Genomic DNA, 20,296 nt, shown 5'->3' with positions numbered 1-20,296 from the left:
GGGGCCAACTCTCTTGAAGTTGGTGCTGTTTTTCAAGACTGGCTCAGAAAAGGACAAATATGTTGGTCCTTTTCAGAAATGATTAATTCAGCTAGGGGAAGTTGAAAAAGCTTCCAGTGGGAAATTCAAGTGCTGCTGTCTAGGGACCAAAGAAGACACATTTTGGCTGAGAATTTGATGAGTTCAAAACTGCTTAACAAATAGGTACATGAATAGATAATTCTATTAAGTTACTAATTAGCTTAAATGGAAGTACCAATGTCCTTCAAACACCCTTTGATTAATGTCTGTTTGTTGAGCAACATAAGGGTGGGAGAGGAAAGTTTGGGGGGAATTCACAATGAGATATAAATAGAATTGAATTGTAAAAGGTTAATGGATGGGGCTAGAAATTATACAAAGAAAATAATCTTTCTTAAATTTTTAAGAAAATTACCAGGAACTTATCTGCTCATGTATGTATCACTCTTGAAACACACATTTGTATGGAATGTGGTATGGTGGTAGAGTTTTACCAGGTTTAAATTAGAGGATGCTTGGGATCAAAACCTGACTCTAAATATAAGATCTTTGTGACTTTAGACAATTTAATTACATTCTCTATGCTTTAGTTAATGCATGTGTAAAATGAAGGCAGTAACACCTACTGCAAAGGGCAAATGTGTACATTGCTAGATGTGTATAAGGTACTTAGAGGGGCACAAATGGCACAAAGTAAAGACTAAAGTTCTACTTTAGAAGGTTTGAGCACAGATCATTGCAACACAACTGTATGTGGCTGCATTTGTTAACACACTGGTCAGATGTGTTCAGCACTAGAGAGCTCATGTGCTCCTGTCCTAGAAATATTTTAAAAATCAATCAAATTTTCTATATATAAAATGTTTAAAAGAATAAAGGATGCTTTCCTGATTTCATGGAAAACACTGATGCTCTTAATTTAATGGGAAAAATGTTAAAAAGTGAGCAAATTTATCTTGAGTACAATAGATTATATATCAAATGTTGTTTTAGAAAAGAAATTTAAAATAACTCCCTAGAACAATGTAGTTGTTGGTCAATTTTTTAAGTCTATTTTACTTGTACCATGAGATTTTTCTGTGTATAGTAATCAAAATACTTTTAGAAAAATATCTAAACAATATACTCTATGGAAAGACTTTACTTTTTTTATACTTATTTTGACTATGTGTTTCCTAGAAAACTAGGTAAATGGAAATCCAATTTTCTTCCATTTAGTTTTAAGCTCCATGCTTTCAAAGCTGGCTCTGCACACATCAGCAACATAAAGCAGGGCAAAGGTAACATTCAAACAGGGCATCATGTCTGGTTAGAGTTAAAGGTTACTGACCTTCACATTTTCTTGAACTAATGGGGAGAACACTGCATGTTTTCTTTCCACATCAAACAATATTATATCCCCAAACCAAATGGAGAATGGACCATTTGATACAGCCTGAAATATTAGAAACTTGTATGTAGCCATTAGTCTTCAAAAACATGACATCTCAACCTATGCAATTTTACTCTAGAGAATCAACTCACTTATAGATTCATGAAAGTATTCTAGTAATCAGTAAAACACTACATAACTTAAAAAGGCAATTTAATCTGTGCCTTTTACAGAAAAAAAAATGCTTATCATCTCTCACCAAAATACAAATTCTGATAGTCTTTTATTAAATTATTTGAAATATATTCTTTAAAAAAATTTTTTTTTTGTTGTAGTTGTACACAATACCTTTATTTATTTATTTATTTTTATGTGGTGCTGTGGATCAAACCCAGCACCTTACACATGCTAGGCCAGCACTCTACTGCTGAGCCACAACCCCAGCCCCTTGAAATATATTCTTATAAAATATTATTTAACACATATATAATTATATATTATCTTGCAGAGAATTGATTTCTACTTGAAAGAATAGTGATCTGTATCCTAATTTGGAAAGTATATTTTAGTGCAATTAAGAAAATGTATTTCCTCAAGAAGTTCAAATCTAGCAAAGGAATGGGAAAATATAGATAGATAGATAGATAGAAAAAGAGAGAGAGAGATACAAGTTTTTCCATAATTGAGTATGTTATACTACTTACAGCATTAGAAGACAGTATTTCACAGAGGCAATATTCATGGGCTTAGAAGTCAAAGAAGATTCTCAAAAAAAAATTTTTATTTATTTATTTGCGTGTGTTTTGACAACTCAGTGAAGTTAGTTAAGCCTCAATCTCCTCACCTATAAAACTTGGTTATGGTAAGGTTTAGATGAGATATTATAGACAAATCACAGAACACAATATCTGTACATGATTACTTGCTCAGTAAAAGTCTCTCATTATTCCTATAGGTTAAAGCTCTCTTGGGCACTAGAAATCATTACTGACACATAAAATACTTGTGGGTGATGCATATACCAAATATGCATTGACTTTATGCTTATAAATGAAGTGATTGACTGAGCCCCAGAATAAAACTTTGCTTATGAGTTTGTTGAAATTAAACATTGAAATCAGAAAAGCCAGCCAATATTTAGAGACTATTTTAAAAGATTTCAGTTCAAGAGAGAAAGTTAATGGGTAAAAGATATTCTATATTCGTATAAATATTTCTTCCTCAGTGTAAATGTAGGAGAGTTTCCATTGCTGACAATCATTTCCAAGTAGAATCATGCATTGCGTAGAGCTACTAAATAGAAGACAAATTAACTGGAAGAGTACCTTTAACCAGAACAATCAGGTACTTGTAGCCTGAAGAGTCATTTGGGAAATATTCACTAATATAATTTTTTCTCTTTTGACCTCAAATAGAAGGTCAGTCATGAATCCTAATTCCTAGAATTTAGCATCAGTGATTCACATTTCCCTTCTGCTGGGGAAGAGGACTCTTTATGGGGACCCATGACAACTAAACAGGGACAAGCAACAGCTTTGTTCTAATCTCCAGTGGAGAAGTGATGATTGATGGCTCTCAGAGGATGAGTGACACAGCAGCAAGCAGAAAGGACAGCAGGGAAAGAAAAGACACCAGAAAAACAGGAAGCAGGCTCTGGCTCCACTCAGTAGTATAGTACATATATTATAAGTATCATTCATTAAAAAGGATAGGAAAGAAGAAACACATTAGAAAGAATCTGCAAAGAAAGGACTTAGAAAACTTGGTGGTGCTCTAGACTCAAATGATGAAAAGAAAAATAAATAAATAAATAAAGTTACATGTGACTCAAACTTTCTAGACATCACCAATAAATCTAGTGGCTGTTTTTTGGGGTGAGAGATGGGTGTGATATGAAAATACTGGGGAAAAGTTTGAGTTCAAACCAGTTCCAACAAGATAAATGCACTGTATTAAGCTGGGAAAAAAAACTTTGGATAAAAAGCAAGTACTGGAGACTTAAATGGAGTCTCCTGCAATATACAAGCAAAGATGGAAGTCAGTTGCATGAGTGACTGCCCCAATTTAAATGAGTGAATTAGAAAAATGAGAGTGAATGACTGTCAGGTACCCATTTTTCTGAAAATCAGGTTGCATCCATTTCTCATGCAATTTCAATGCACTCCTAAGCGGCAGAGCAGTGTGCTAGAATCAAGCTCGAGAAGATTTAAACTGTCACATAAGGGGAATGAAGAGTTTACAGGACTATTAAACATTTAAACAAATTACCAAGAAATAAGTATGCATTTGGAATGAACCTAAGCTAAGTCACATCTTTGTCATCTACCTGTATTGGTTCCACTTACAGCATGTATGGACATTACAAAAAGTAGCCTCCTCCTTTTAACCAAACTAACTAGCACATTCTCCTATTTGGATAGGGATGAGAATGGCCCTTTCTGACAGAGGGAGCTGTAAATAATGGGTTTCGCTGTTGATTTGTTAAAACTGTCTAAGGAGGCAGTGGCAAGTAGACCTGTAGCACACTTTGCTTCAGCGGCAGAATTCCTAGCACTCTCACCTTTTGTGGGCTGGTGTTTAATGATTCTTTGTGTTTATGAGACATCTTAACCTTGGTTATTTTTAACTGTGAAAAACCTAGATCATATTATGTATAAGAAATATTGACTGGGAATCAAATTTATGGAGAGAAATATCACCCTTTGGGTTGAAAAATTGACCACTACTAGAATATAATTTCTGAAAACGCAGCCTGAAGGCAATTCACTAGAGGGTGATTTTTCAGTGCAGTAGGCAAGTTTTTTCAGGATTCTGACAGTCAGTCTCTCTCTCTCTCTCTCTCTCTCTCTCTCCCTCCCTCCCTCTCTCTCTCTCTCTCTCCTTCTTTCTTTCTCCCTCTCTTTTAACCTCCAAGGCACATTTAAAAAAAAAAAAAAACTAAATATGTTCTAACTCCATTACTTCTTAAGGCATCTTCTTTAATTTACATAGTCATATGGCCTCTCCCAGAAAACACTGTTAGGCATTATTTAAAAATGGTTGATTTTCAAAACAATATAAACCTCTGAAATTTAAGTTTAATCAATAATGAGACACCATGAACTACATTGTACACATCTTAATTGGCTTCTTAATTAAACTCCCAGTTTCTAGGTTTTTTGTTTGTTTGTTTGTTTGTTTGTTTATTTTTTCCCTGAAAGATCCAACCACTGCTGTCAGGTTTTTCTTTCTAACACATGGCATTGACCATGCCATCCAGCTCCAAAACCTGCAGCGTTTTCCTACTGCTTTTTGAGTAAAGTAGAAAAAAATTTAGGCTGGTATTCAAAGAAGCTCCAATCCCATTCCTATGTGCATTTGCTAATTATTCTCCTTACACAATACTCTAGTCACCCTCTCTGGGCATTTGCTTATTGTGATGACATTAATATTAGATTTTATAGCATAGTAACCGAAGGTGAAATATAACATAAGTTCCCTTTTAATTTTAAACAGCATGTAAGATTTTTAATGTTGCAGTCATTCTCTTTAGATCATTAAGATACATTAAGTTACACATGCTTTTATGGAAAAAGAAAATAAGAGGGAGAGGGAGACGGGGAAGAACAGAGAGACAGAGAGGAAGAAGGGAGGGGGGAAGATGGAGAATCTATATCTTCTGTTGCTAGTAAAGTAATTATGCTATAAATCCAATCAAGTAAGAAGCTTTGGGGACATAGATTTCATTCCACAATTGTACATTTCTCTTTTCCTTTGGGCCACTTTGGAATAACAACATATTGGGATGTTAAATATTAATGTTTCACATATAAATGTTATTCCTTTGCTGTATTAAATTATTAAATCTATTAAATTAATGTTAAAAGTCCATATCTTATGAGACGATGCAGATTGTAGTAACTACCAATACCCCAAACTAACACAAAACAAAAATTGTTTCCGCATGGAGTCAAACAGTGTTCTCTCTGTTATATTTAAATGTTAAAATATATATTAAAATGTTGCTGGCAATGGTGGCCCACACCTGTAATTCCAGGTGTCTCAGGAAACTGAGGTAGGAGGAAACCGAGTTCAAAGCCAGCCTCAGCAACTTAGCCAAGTCCTAAGCAACTTAGTAAGACTGTGGGTGTTACTGTTCCATCATTATGAGGTGTAGAGATTAATTCAATAGTTTCTAGCTATTTGTTTGTGTTCAGGAGAAAGCCTACATGGGGCCAGTTTTTTTTATTTGAATATTTTGATTAAGTTATTTGTAAGATATTTTTGTTCATACAATAATATTTTATTTGTCCATATTTAACTTTACCAATTATGTGATTTTCTCAGGATTGTCCCTAACACAGGTGTCATTCAATCCTCTATTGGGTTAAAGAGGTCTCAGTTTTCTGATCTGAATAATGGCAAACATAATACCATCAAATTCTAATACAAAGAATGAAATTTAGATGGTTTCTATTATTACTTGACATTATCTTGTAAAATATTTCCTCCAGTGGACCTTTATTTCACTATCTATATTGAATTTTTCTCGTAATTTTGATTGTCAAAAGTAATAATTCAAGGTAAATATTAAGCAATATGATTTTAAATATTATAATTTCCTAGTAATTCTTTATTTAAAAAAGAAAGAATCCAGCACATCAGCATCTATGGATGTTCAAAATGACAAAACATTTTATTGTGATTATTTTTATCAAACTTCCCACCTCTCAGAAATTGTAGTTTTGCACAGTCTACAATATTCTCTGAGAGACACTGGGTTCTGAAACCCAACACTGACAGGTCCCTAAATTATCATTTTTCAAATGATGGTACAAATGACAGCACATACAGTGGAAAACATACTTTGAATGTTGATATTTTTCTGAATTATTTGATATTTTCCTGATACTCTTTCCTGATGCTGGACAGAAGCAGTGACCCCCGACTTACAGTCAGCCACAAGATCATGAAGGGAATCACCTGATTCTTTGCAGCACATTGCATTGCTGAACAATGACATTTGGTAGGTTAGGTGTAGTGAAAGCATTTTTGACCTGTGATATTTTCAACTTATGATAGGTTTACCAGGACAATGTAAGCCAAGGACCATCTGTATAACTACATCCTACCATCTGTGTGTATGTTTATTTAAATATTAAAAGTCAACTTCAATATTCAACTTTTGCTATTTCCTTTGAAAAACTTTTCCTCCCCACCCACTAGCTTAGGTCTCCCTACTACATGATCTCAGAGCACTGAGTTCAAGAGGGATTGAAGCAAATCTCCCCAGTCTCTCCTGCTAGACTCTTAGGTTCCTGAATGGGCTCTGAGTCTCTCATCTCTGAGCCTCTCTTCAAGAACAATGCCCACTTCCATTGTCAGTGTTCACCACTCATTGCTCAACAAATTATTCATAAATCTTGCCATTCCTGCTGCTGAATAAATGTATACTTATGTAGTAAATTAAGACAATCATTATGGAATTAAGACAGATAATACTAATGTTTTTGTATAAGAAAATCTGTATGCTGCAATTTTATTCAATTTTGTTTACAATTTCCTACTTACAGACTCTAGGAGGTTCCTGTTTTCTATATCAATCTCTTTCTTGGTAAGAACCATGACTTCTCAAACTAAAAACACACCCATATCATTCTTCTAGCTACCAAATATATTTATCCCCATTCTTCCTCTATTGATAACCAAATAACCAAATTTATCTCCTCATATCCCAGGAGTTTATCTGTTATTGCCACCTACGAACTACTCATTAACAGCTCACAACACTCCTTCCTGTCTTCTTCCAGTTATTTTCACTCCTAATCCAGAAGCCCAGGACACATTCTTTACGGTTTATCTTTGTTGGTGTCTCTTTAAGTTTATCCTTTCTCTTAACTTTTATTATGCTTCTACCATCTAGTCAGAAACATTGAGTTATTTTTCTCTAATTCTTCATTAAATGCCTATTCTACCACTTCCTTCCTGAACAGAATAAACAGGATGTGTATATATTATAGTTATAAAAGGGGGTTTATGAAATTGGCTACATAATCAAAATCCCACAATGGTTGTCTGTATAAGAGAGCCAAGAAGCTGGAAACTCACAACAAGAGGGACCAAAAATATGGCCCAGTGCAAGATTGAGGCCTAGAATCTCCCTAGGGAGTCTGTGGTAAGAGTCACTTTGGAAGACTTAAGAAACTGGAGTCTGATGTCCATGGGTGATGGCAGCAGTCATAGACACACCTGCTCATGAAGAAACAAAATGGCAGCCATTGTAGCTTCCTCCTTCTTTTGTTTGTTGTTCTACCCACATCAGAGCAAGTCCTCCTCAGATTGCTGTCCTGCGTGCCAGTTGTCTGGAAACACCCTATCAGATACATCTAGGTGTCTCTTAATCCGAGGCATTTCCTCAAGTCTCTTAATCCAGTCAAGTTGACAATCCAGAATAACCATCAAAATACATACGTGATGTTGGAAAAGTTACTTGCCTCTCTGAACCTATATTTTCTTATCTGTAAACTGGGGATAATGTAATAACACCAACTTTAATGAAATCATATATGTACAGAATTTAGTGTATGCATGGAATATGGTAAGCACTCAGTAACAATAAATACATGTTGTCATGTACATGTAGCTCGTGTGGTGGACACATGACTAATTGAACATTTTGCCATGGGAATCCCATGACTGAAAGAAAGAGATTCCATGGCATGATGAACAAGACTCCCCCCACCATAGAATTGCTATGAATAAGTAATCTCGTGTTTTAGAATTTTTGAAATGCATAAGTATTTTTGAAATTATTTTTCAAAGTACAGTTTCTGCATGATAATAGGTTCTTTTCTCCTTTTGTGCCACCCTTAAAAAGGGATAAAAATAGATAAAGAACTATTTTGAGTAATATATATGGTTACATATAAGATTGTTTATATCTTATATTGATTGTTAGGTTTGAATGGTTTATAGATATTTGAATAGGCCCATTTAATAAGAAAATTAATGTCTATTGCCTATGTATTTATTAATTCATATAAAATATTTTTAAAATATCTGCCATGTCTTTGACACATGCTGCTTGGCAAACAAGGCTACCTCTTGAGAGGTACAAATAACTTTGAAATTTATCTATAGCTTGCCACAAAAAAATAATAAACCCTCTATGCTAAAAATTTTCCTCCATACTATATAATTTTCAAAAATACCACTGTGGATTAAAGTGTGCAGATATATCCAAATAATGCCAGTAAGTTATGAATTAGAGGAAACATTGACAATTTTTTCTTATTTACAAATTTGATTTTCAACAATATATTTAGATCCATAGTTTGACATAAAAATACCCTTAATTTTCTCATCATTCTGGTAGAACTACTCTAATATTCATCTACATTATGTTATGTCTAATAAAAGCACTTTCTGAATTTGACAGGAAAAAGATTGATTTTAAGTATAAATTCAGACCATAAATGAGTTCACATGAGTTAAACTGACAGTCCAGCTTGGCAGAAGTCAGAATGTATGAACTGAAGATACATAAATGTATGTGTGCAACCAGAAAAAGAAAAAAAAAAACAGGCTTGTATAATTTGTGCTTCTATTATTCCTGAGTGCTGCTCTGCAAGAATGAGACATGGTTTCTCTGAATGTATAGCTGCTCTTTCTAAGATTCATGTTCACAATCTATGTTTGTTGTTGTTGTTACATAGATGTGTAACTATAGCCCTTAATCTATGAAGCACATGTACGTTTAAAATAAGTCTCCAAATGTTATGATACAAACAAGAAACATACTGTTATTTCAATCACTATTACATTGTTTATAAGGTTGCTGGATCGGAGAGGGAGGTTTTAAAGGCATTCATAATTTCTATGTATTTCTCTTAGTTCTAGCCCAATATATGTTGAATATAACAAAAGGAATTTTCCAAGGTTGAAACTTATGCTTTTCAAACATACATCTCTCAAATCAGCTTAAGATGTAACTGTGCAACCCAGTTTTATTTTTTTCATCCATTTGCATTTTTAGATGTGTTTCTCTCCCGGCCAGGTTATTAGAGTTGGCGGCTGCATGGTATAGATAGTGAACCTGCTGTATGTAGGTGTCTTCACGGAAATCACCTGGGGCCGAGAGTTCTGCTTTTCTTACCTTATCATATTTGGAACACAGATTTGCTCTGCTTCTCATATTTTGGCATCTGTGAATCACCATCATGTTGTCATATTCGCAGTTACAAAGTAGCCTATGGGAAAGGAGCCAACTACTTGAGGCACTTGCAATGAAAAAAAAATCTGATTTCAGCATTATTCATTGGAAATGCTATTTGTGAAAGCATTTACTTCGGTTTTTGAAATGCTGGCAGGAACATTAATAGGCAATGCATAGTCCTGCTTTTAGAAGAAATATTCCTATGTACTGAACAGTGAAGGAACCCGTAATTACTGAAAATCATGGGTAAAATAGCCACCTTAGGAACCCAGAAATGAGTACTTATCCATCATGTACTTTGATTTAGTCCCCAGTATCTTCTAATTAAATGGACAATGGGCAAGTCATATCAGTATAGGTGACTTATGATAACTCTCTCAATCATATCAGTCTCTTGTAATTTTATCTTGCATAAACAGGAGAATAAATGGGAAAAAATTAAATTTTGAAATCAAATCTATTAACAAAAATAAACTCCAAGTGTATCCTAAAAATCATTAGATAAATTTATAATAACAAAAGGCTTATTAAGAAGTTTCAAATTAGGGCTGGGGCTGTAGATCAGTGGTATTTGCCTCGCATGTGTGAGGTGCTGGGTTTGAGCCTCAGCACCACATAAAAAAATAAATTTAATAAACAAGATATTGTGTGTCCATCTGCAACTAAAAAAATTTAAGAAAAATAAGTTTTAAATTAAAATCTATCATAAGTATAAGCAAATATGCTAAAATGGTTTAAAATATTATATTATTTATTTTAGCTTGACCCATTCAGTAGAGGCTTGTCAGAAAGTTTTAGGTCCCCATTTTTTCTGCACATATCACTTAGATTTTTATATATTTTTTTAAATTAAAGAGTGACTCCTTTTTAAACCTTCAAGGAAATAGGGCACACCCACACAAACTAAGATTATTTTCTGTCTGTTTGTTTTTAGCTTCACTCTACATCTAACTACATTTAGGTCATGCTATCTCAACTCAAACACTGTATTGACTTTATAAATCTTTTTCAAAAGTTTTCCACTAGTAATTTAATACAAGGTTTGTTGTTATCTCTGAAGGATTTATGGTGACAAGATGGTAGAGCTAAGGCAAATACAAGAAAAGCCATTCATTTGCAAAGAAGCATGGAGATATTTCCTTAAGTCAGCATTTATTGTTTTATGGAATACTCACTTGCATGGTCTGTTTTGAAAAGGAAATATCAAAGGACTGTAGTCCAGTAACTTTGGTAATTCTGTGCATTCAAGTGCTACTAAGGGCCATAATGAGCATTAGTATCTAAAATAATTATGAATTCCTTCAATTAAACACTTTTATAAAATACAAAAGTATTTTTATGTATTTTTATATGTATTTGGCCCTAGAATTATTTTTTATAAGTTATAGCACCATAGGGAGCACATTTTATTTAGAAAATCTACCTAGAATGAGGGAACTCAACAGGACTGTTAATAAAGATCAAAGTGTCTTTCAAAGCAAAGGATCAATGAGTTAGATCCTTATCCTAAAACCACCAACTTGTTTCCTTTTGTCCAAATTCTATTCTGAAAAAAATGAATCCCTTTGATAATCTATATTTTCATCATTTAGAACCCCTACCTATTTTACTAATGGGAATGATGTCAGTCAGTCTTTGTTGCAGTCACATTTCCAAATTTTCACAAGGGAGTCACCTGAGTTTTCAGTTTTTCAGAAGGAGGTACCAGGCAAGAATAAATGATTTATGGGACATGTAAACAGTTTGGCAGAAATACACCCATATTAAATTGCATAATCTTTTGAAATATGACAAAGATTAATGTCTCTAATATAAAAAGAGTTTCTACAAATGAATATGAAATAAGCCAAGAGTATAACAAAAAAATATAAAAGCACAGAGTATAAGTAGACAATTTCCACAAAAGATAATACTAGTAGTCTACATATAAAAAGAAGTTTGCCTTCATTAGTGAACATGAATTACAAATTAGGGCAATAAGGAAATAGTGCTTTTTTAAAAAAAATCCATCAGATGGCCAATATAAAAGAGCATTCAAATCTACAGGTGATAAAAAATTAGGAAAAGTGGTACTATGAATTATAAAGTTTTTTAATTATAATCTGTCAATCCCTAATAAAACAATAGGTTATATACCTTCTGATATAGCACATTCAACTCTGAAGGAACATTGTGTGTGTGTGTCTGTGTGTGTGTGTAAATTTATGAACTCCTCTGTAACTGAATTCTTCAACCTCTCACCTCCTGCCTTCTCCCCCTCATACACAGTCCCACCTGCTTGTCTCTGTTCTTTTACATAAAGTACCTGCCAGTTCAGCCATAATGGAGATGCAAATCTGGATTGGCTGTTGCTTTGAGTGACACTGGAGATGAGATTTTACTGCGATTGCTGCCAAGTTGCAAGTGCCACCAATCCATGTACACAGAGTACCCCAAAGTTCCCTCTCCTCACTATCCTTGTACCATGTTTTAATTTAGATGCCTGTGGCTTGAGGGGAGATAAGACAAAGTTCCCTCTGCCCCTTCCTGATTTGGTCTTTACTTGTCCAGGAAAACATTACCATACCTGGTTGAAACTTGGGTACTATATAAGTGTTTTGAAAATGCAGCTTGTTTATGACACATACTGCTCTCCAAATGCTCACAGGAGCTGCATGTCTGTCAAGAGAGTTTGTCTCTCAATGTCAGTATCATAACATGCCGAGATGAGTTAACTGGCCTCAATTCCTTCCATTTTCATGATAACTTCCCTCTCCGAATGCTTTATTGTTTTCTGCCATCTGGCTTGGATCTGCCACAATGCAGGCACCAGACATGTTTGTATAGCTTTACAATTCAATGGTAGGAAAGTGAGCAGGTAGAAGCTCTGTGTCCATAATCCTTTGCTCCCTGGACATTGCTCTACCTCTTATGCAAATTCACAGGAGATTAATTTCCAGTCTCACCTCCATCTGAACCCTAGTGACCAAACTGGAAGAAAGCTAATCATATTGAGGGAAGACTTATAACCAACCAACTCTTGTCTATTGCCAGACCCTTGTCTAAGCAATGTCTTGGTGAAGTGATTCATGATTATAGAAATTTTCACACTGAGACTCTTATGACTTCTTTAGACAAAGATCAGGAAGTGATTGTGATTCTGCCCTTGTTTATCTAATCAAAGTGTCAAGTGAGCCACACATCTTCACTCTCTTCTGATGACCAGTTTCTTCTGCAGTCCACCTTGCTCATCAGGTTTGATTCCTGCCAAATTGTGTTCTTCACTGGCTCCTCTTCCTCTGCTTAGTTTCTAATTTAGAGTCCCCTGGAGTGAGCCTTCTATTTTTTTAAATATTTCCATAGGTGAGCTCATCCATATTCCTGGTGCTAATTCCCATCTTTATTTATTCATTTAAATATATTTCTATATCCCAGTTGTTCTCAGCCTGGAACAATTTTGTCCTCTGCCTTCATCCCCATTTAGCAATGTCTGGAGTCATTTTTGTTTGTTTGGGGGATATGCTACCATCCATTTGAAGGAGGAAAAGGAAGCCATGAAACGTCCTATAATGCCCACATGCATGAGACAGCACCCAAAACAAAGGAATATCTGAGCCTAACAGCCAGCAGTACTGAAGTTGAGAAACACTGCAGGCTGGACATGATGCCCTGTTCTAGACTGATCACATACAGTGTTACCACTTACATGCCTATGTGCGCCTCACACTTGTTAGGGATAAACTAAAATACAAATCCTTTGTCTCTTCCTCAATTACATTTTTTCCTTTCTCAATCCTAGCACAGTCTATTTTGCTTCCCTGAAATCCAGGAGTTATACTTAACTCCTATCTTCTCACACTTGCATATCCATTCAATCCGACAAATTAATGAATTTTACCTCCATAATTAATTGTGGTGTCATCTATTTTTCTCCACTTCTGTCCCCCCTTGACCTCTTGCCTGAACTACTGCATAGCCTTTTACCTGCTCTTCTGACTCTCACCTTTAACACCTGCCTTTCACTCAGGTGGCCCCTGAGGATTTACCTGAAAAACATAAATTGGATCATATTACCCCTTCTCTCATATCCTGTTGTCAACCCTTTGCACTTAGAAAACGGTACTTGGCGTGTCCAAATCTGGCCCCAAGCCCATCCTGGAGACCTTATTCCCAAGCCTTCCCACTAAGAGCGGGATTTTCCTCACAGGTTTCAAGGATATTTTTCTCCTTTCAAGCTCTCACTCTTGTGCTTTCCTTCTTTCTGGAATGCTCTGCTGCCAGGTCTTCCCAGATTGACTGCCTCCTGTCATTCATTTTTATCTGAGATCAAGTGTCACATCTTCTGAGTGCACTTTCATAGCCACACACAATGAAATGGTGTCTGTCACCCACCAGCACTATCATGTCATCCTATTTGGTTGCATTCACAGCACCCAGGGCTGCTTTTTATTTGGTTGTCATTCTCAAGATGACAGAAGGAAGGCCAGTGATGACATCTTCCTCTGCTTCTCCTTAGTTATTCAACAAATATCAGTTAAATTAATGGTGGCTTTTAGCAATCCAAATAATTAGAAATGATGTGTCTGCCATTTGAAACATTGGTACTGTATCTGGGCCCAGAGGCAATCATTCTAAAGGTGAATTAAAAATATATTGGAAAATAGCAATCTTGTATGGATCTACTCAACATACTTGGAAGTTCTTCCAGAAGTTGCCCTTTTGAGCAAAAAGTACAAGATTTCCTCCATGCATGTCTCTCCTCTTGGAAACCTCTCATAGAATAAAACCTTATATTACCTAATACTTCAAATATTCCTTTTTAATTTCCAACTAGATTACAAATTGCTTAAGACTGAAGATTCTTGTTTATCTTTTCACCACTTATAGCATAGTTCAGGACTTCAAAGAGCCAAAGCCTTTCTGTATAGCACACATCCTTAAATTTTCTGCATATGCTGGGTGCAGTGGTACATGCCTGTGATCCCAGCAATTCAGAAGGTTGAGGCAGGAGGATCATGAGTTCAAAGTGAGCCTCAGCAATTTGGTGAGGTCCTAAGCAACTCAATGAGACCCTGTCTCTAAATAAAATATAAAATAGGGCTGGGGAATTTGCTCCCCATAGCCCCCCCCAAAAAAAATCTGCATATAGTCGCTAATATCTATTTGTTACTTTTATTCTTATGATCTGAATTTTTGCTGTATTCTGGATAATTAAAGTATTATGACCTTGCATGTTTAGCAAAACCTAAGTTTACATAAAAAATGTTACTTGATACTTCTGTAGAGAAGATCAGAAACAGATTCACTGAAATCATTATAAATCTAACACATATTGAAGGTTAATTATGTGCCAGTGTTTTAAAAGCTTTATATATTCTAACTCACATAATCCTCACACTAGCTTTATAAGATAGTGGCTATAATTTCCCTCCCTTTATATTTTAAGAAAGCACAACAGAAAGAGATAGGCAGTTCATCAAAGATCACACTATGGTGAGCACTGATATGTTTTAAATCCCAGCAATGTGACTTTCCAGACAGTACTTTTAACATCTAGCTATTCGCTTTTGATAAACACTATGCAAATGATTTTAAGGGCCTTTATACCATTAAAGTAACAAAATCCTTTCTATCTAAATACAACTTTTTAAAATTCCACAAGCTGCCATATACCCTACACAATTAAATGTGTCCCAACCCTTCACTAATTTCAGTGATAAATAATATTTCTGCTTTGTGGTGTGCATGACAAATTCTTTCTTTTTATCCTCTACGAAAACACAAGAATTTAAATGAATACTCTAACAAATCTCTGCATTCTACAGTGGGGGGAAGGTGAAAAATCAGGAAAATAAATTACTCAGACAATATATTTTGGCAGTGTAAAGGTCCATTTCTAGCAAGGAGCAAAATAGACATTATACGACATGCTTTTGTTTGAGATAATCTTTTAATTTTGGTGATGATTAACAATCCAAATAAATCAATATGAACACAATTTAAGAATAAAAAGATAGCAAAAAAAGCCCTTTAATTGTCTTTTCTATCAAAAGGAATACATTTGTTATTTATAACTACAAAGAACCATGCTAATTTTCAGAAAAGACTTAAGATTCAATATATTCAGCAGCAATGGATTCACATAACAACCATGAACTGCACAAATAAAAATCTACATTAAAAGAACATTAGAGGCCAGACTAAAACAGAGAGAAATGAAAAACTTGAAAGTGAATGTCTTTCTAGGTAACCAATTCAACTTCAAGGGCCATCTGTTCTCTTTTAATGCCTCGCATCCACTGTCCTCTACCAATGTAGTCGTGGTCATGGTTTCTGGTCCCCTAATTAAGTAAAATCAATGTGGAATGGTAGGGCAGGGCCACATAACCACTTGCACTTCGTATTTTGACAAGGTATTTGCTTGTCAATGATTAAGTTTCAAAAGAATTCTGCACCAAGATGAGTTAATATGGTTTCTTTATAGATTTCTGCCTTAAAAAAAAACAAAAAAACTAAACCATAACTTCATCATTACCTATTTCAGGTAATGAAAAGGATAGATATCATCACTGCTTTACAAAGGCAGTAACTGTGGTATAAAGGCAAAAATATAATAAGGTACAAGGTCAGTTCTGTAAGAAAGGAGGTTGAAGTCAAGTAAGTTGGAGTAAAATCCTTCTTCTACCACATGGTAGGTGTACCACCTTGAGGCAGCAAGCCTAATATCTTTGGGTTAATTTCATCAATTATAAAATGCGAGTAGTGTATTATATCAAAGTGTTGAGCCAGTTATTGAGTTTTTTTTTTTTTGCTGACCTTCAAAAATCTAAAGCTTAAAAGTATGAAAACAAATTCATCTCTTTCCCTTGTTTTATACTCCTCTTATTTTTCTTATGATCACTAATTTGGCAAATTGTTCTTTACTCCTTCAAGCCAAACTCAGAAAGATATTCTACAATTCTCCCTTCTCAGATCATTCCAACCATATATCAATTATGTTTTTTAAATACTTTGGGAATCATTCCCTTTCTTTGTATTCATATTGCCATTCTGTCAGCTTAATACTTTTATATTCCAGTTATGGATTAGTGCAAAATTTTCTTTACAATTCTGTTTACCTATGTCTGTTTCCACCATATTGCTAACCTGAAATATTATATCAGGTTTCATTTTAAAAATCCTCTATGTTTTTTAAGTTAAAAATGGTGAAACATCTTAACAAAACATAATGATATGGACACTTTAGTATTATATTCTTTATTGTCTTTATCTTTAGGCTTCCACCAAATTAGCCAAAGATTACTATCTGGCAACATTTCCCCATGTCTTTGGCCTATTGTGTACATTTTCCACTGACTAAAACCAACTCTTTAAAAATCACACTTTCACTTCAACCCCCAAAGGAAAAAAATAATTTCCTTGCACATCCAATAGTGCATGTCCAACACACACAGACACACACACACACACATACACACTTATAAAAGGAGATGAACACAACTAGAATATTAAGCATTTAATAAGGAAGACATCCCACTTCAATGACCCTAATATCCATATACTCAGTTTTTTATTTTCTTACTTTTCCATCTGTAGAGAAACATCATTTGAATGCTGTGCCTCTGCAGGGAATGGTCGTTTACTGATTTTTTGTGTTTTTTTTTTTTCCATTCCAATTGTGTTCATGACTAACACTCAAATATTCTCAGAGGTCTTTTGCTGATTTGGTTGTCTAGGGGTACAAAGCTCTTTAAGGTGCTGACACCACTTCTATTCTACTGTTCTTTTATTTAGACCATCAATAATCCATTCTCTACTGTCCTGATATCTAGACCATCATCAAGTGCATTTTTGTGTAGGGGTAAATATTAACTGCTGATATACTTAGTTGGAAATAAGCTGAAGAATGTGAATGTGTTGATGGAGAAAGAGAAATTGTTAGAGGTTGGGAAATATCATCCCTGGCTTACCAAGAAAGGAGCCCAGATATCAATTAATTGATGGCTTTGGTTTAGGCTGTGGTCCAGCTGTTCATACCATTATTAGTTTGTGGCATGCTGTTTTGATTTTCCTTGGAGATGTTTAGGGCATTTTTTATTATAGTTATTTAGTGCAGAGAAAGAGCAATAAAGATATTTCACTTTAACTTTGTTTGTATGACATGTTATGTGAGTAACCATAAGCTTTCAAAGCTTATCAGCTGCTTGAATATTGTCCTCTTAAAGTTGGGCAGCTTCAAGTTTAAATGATAACTTTTCCTCCGCAGAGTGGTAAACCATATGCACTGGTTTGCTCAGACCAGTCCTGGATCACATTTATTGTACTAACATCCCATCTGCTTCCTGCCTTCTTTTATGTCTCAAAAGTCTCCCGGTTTGGACAATGAATATTATGTTTTCTCTATCAATACTGGACCTAAGCAGAGGTCAAAACTTTTGTCTACAATGCTTGAAAAGGAAAAACTGAGCAAAAGACAATTACTAGCTTGCAGAAGAGACACAGTTTAGGATTTGAAAAAAAGAAATATGTGAGATATAAAAGTTGGGTCAAAAGTTATAAGAAGGCATTTTCATGGTTCTTGTTTGCTGAGGGTCCCAAGCCTGAGATGGGAAAGAGGGAGGTTAATTTCAGGAATAAAAGACAGGCCAGTGCTCCTTGGTATAATGGGTGATAAGAGTGCTGGGAGAAATTAATCTAGAGAATTCAGCAATGTCCTCAACAACAAATATTGCAGGCAACATCAAGGATGTTCAAGTTCATTTTATGAGCAATAAAAAAAGTCAAAATACTGGAACTAGATTATATCTGCTTCTTATAAAAATGAGAAATATTGTAATATCTATGTGGATAATAGATTAGGGTTGAGATTGGGTGCATGAACAACAAGAAAATTATGTAGACCTCTTAATAAGCTAAATGATAACAATTATTTAAGGCTGTGGAAATTTAGCCATAATGCTGGTAGTAGAGGAAAGTAAGCTGTTTATTTGCTTTTTTCAATAACTCTTTTTTTTCAAGAATGAACAGGACTAAAACTTGAGAATATTTTTTTTTTTGGTTCTGATTGCTTCTGTTAAATCAAAGAGATATTTAGAACCATCTATAGACTGATAAATATTTACATTAATTGTTTCATTGACTCTTAATCAGTTTTTTGCTTGGTTGCTGAGAGGACACTATCTGGAAGGGAATTTGGCCTGAAGTTTGCACAGGGTAAACTAATGCATGTTGAGAGAACTGTGCACCAGGAGCAAAAGGTCAGCAAGCAGCAGAGGTGATACAAAGGAGCCAGGAGAATCACAGGATGGTCATTCCATCCATCTCTGAGCACACCCCCCCTTTCTAAATCTTATTAGACAGTCAATCTAGGACTTAGAGTGAGAAGCAATTTTGCTGTCCTAACAATTTAACACTCAAGTGAACTCAGATGAATTTACAAGAAAACCTACCTCCGTTTACAAATTAGAATCTGAATGATATCAAGTTTGCAAGAATTTGGATCTTACTTGCTCTGAAGATAAAATAAAACTAGGTTAAATTAAAAAGCAACTCTATAAACAACAACAAAACAGAATGGCAGCATTTGTGATATATGTAGGCAGTTGAAAAATTGCACATGTGTAGTTTTACATATGCAAACAAGTAGCCTTCCTAAAGAAATTATACTAGATATTTTTTGGTTTTGATTTCTGAGAACAACAATTCAAATTTTATGGAAAGAAAGCATCAACTCTTTCTCCTCCCAGTTCCCCAGCGTATCACTCCTTTGCCTCTGATTAAGATTGAATAGTGTGTTCATTCAGGACAGTTTGTATGAGGCACAGTGTTTGGTGCATATTACCTAGATCTGTGACTGTACCTATGTCATCGCGTGAGAGTTGTGAGGTATTGTAAATAAAAATCTCTCTGACTTTAATGCAGTTCTGTGAAAAGTATATAAAAAAGTCAAATAACTAATGAACTACTTGAAAAGAGTGCATTTGATATTAATAACTTCTACCTGGTGGTATTTTATTTTTATTTTGTAGAAATGAAATCCTCAACATCTAGCCCTTAGAGTTTCTGATATGGTTGTCAATTCGCATGCTTCTCATTATTCTCAGTGAGTGGAATATGCTCAAATATACACCCATGACCTGGATAATGTGCCCTGTAATTTCTGTTTTTGCTCTCAGACATGAAACTCATTAGCTTTTGTGGTTTCAGTGCACATGAATTGAACAGAAATGCATTTAATTATACAACTAAGGAGGTGATTTTCATTTGGGGGAGAAAAGAAAGTAAATGAGACCAGGAAAGATTTTTTTCCCCTTTAAGTTGGCCTGTAATTATGATAAATATAACAATGCATCATTCTTCATAATATTTACTGAATAACAATAAATATGTTTTATTTTAACAGGCCATTTGCCGCCAGAAGCATGTTTTCCTTTTAAAAGGTAAGTGCCTTTTAAGACATATTTTATAAAATTATCATAGTTTCTGATTTATAGCTTTGAAGAGCTTATTAATTTTAAAGCCGTGAGTCTGACAGCTGTGTTGTTCAAAGGCGAGGATATATAGTATTAATTATCTTAAGCCCCAGATTATCGTTCATGGTGCTGACATTAAGTATAAAGGACAGACAGGCACATTTTTCTATTTTAGTAAGAATAATTAATTAACCTGGTGATTTTAAAAAGAAATATCCATTGAAGTAAGATACAGAGAACATAGCTCAGTTTGATTGC

General features: G+C 34.7%; 1 protein-coding gene across 5 annotated transcripts in view; it reads left to right on the top strand.

Annotated features, from left to right (window-relative positions):
- Tenm3 (teneurin transmembrane protein 3) overlaps positions 1-20,296 on the top strand; it is a 2,471,519-nt gene that overhangs the window by 410,442 nt on the left and 2,040,781 nt on the right. For all 5 annotated transcript variants that reach the window (XM_048791931.1, XM_048791932.1, XM_048791930.1 and 2 more), the window contains exon 4: positions 19,969-20,005. The gene's annotated coding sequence lies outside the window, so the exon portion shown is untranslated. The remainder of the gene's footprint in view (positions 1-19,968; positions 20,006-20,296) is intronic.

This window comes from Marmota marmota, unplaced genomic scaffold, assembly GCF_001458135.2.
Source record: "Marmota marmota marmota unplaced genomic scaffold, marMar, whole genome shotgun sequence".
Taxonomy (NCBI): domain Eukaryota; kingdom Metazoa; phylum Chordata; class Mammalia; order Rodentia; family Sciuridae; genus Marmota; species Marmota marmota.
This window is presented reverse-complemented; position numbering and strand designations above follow the sequence as displayed.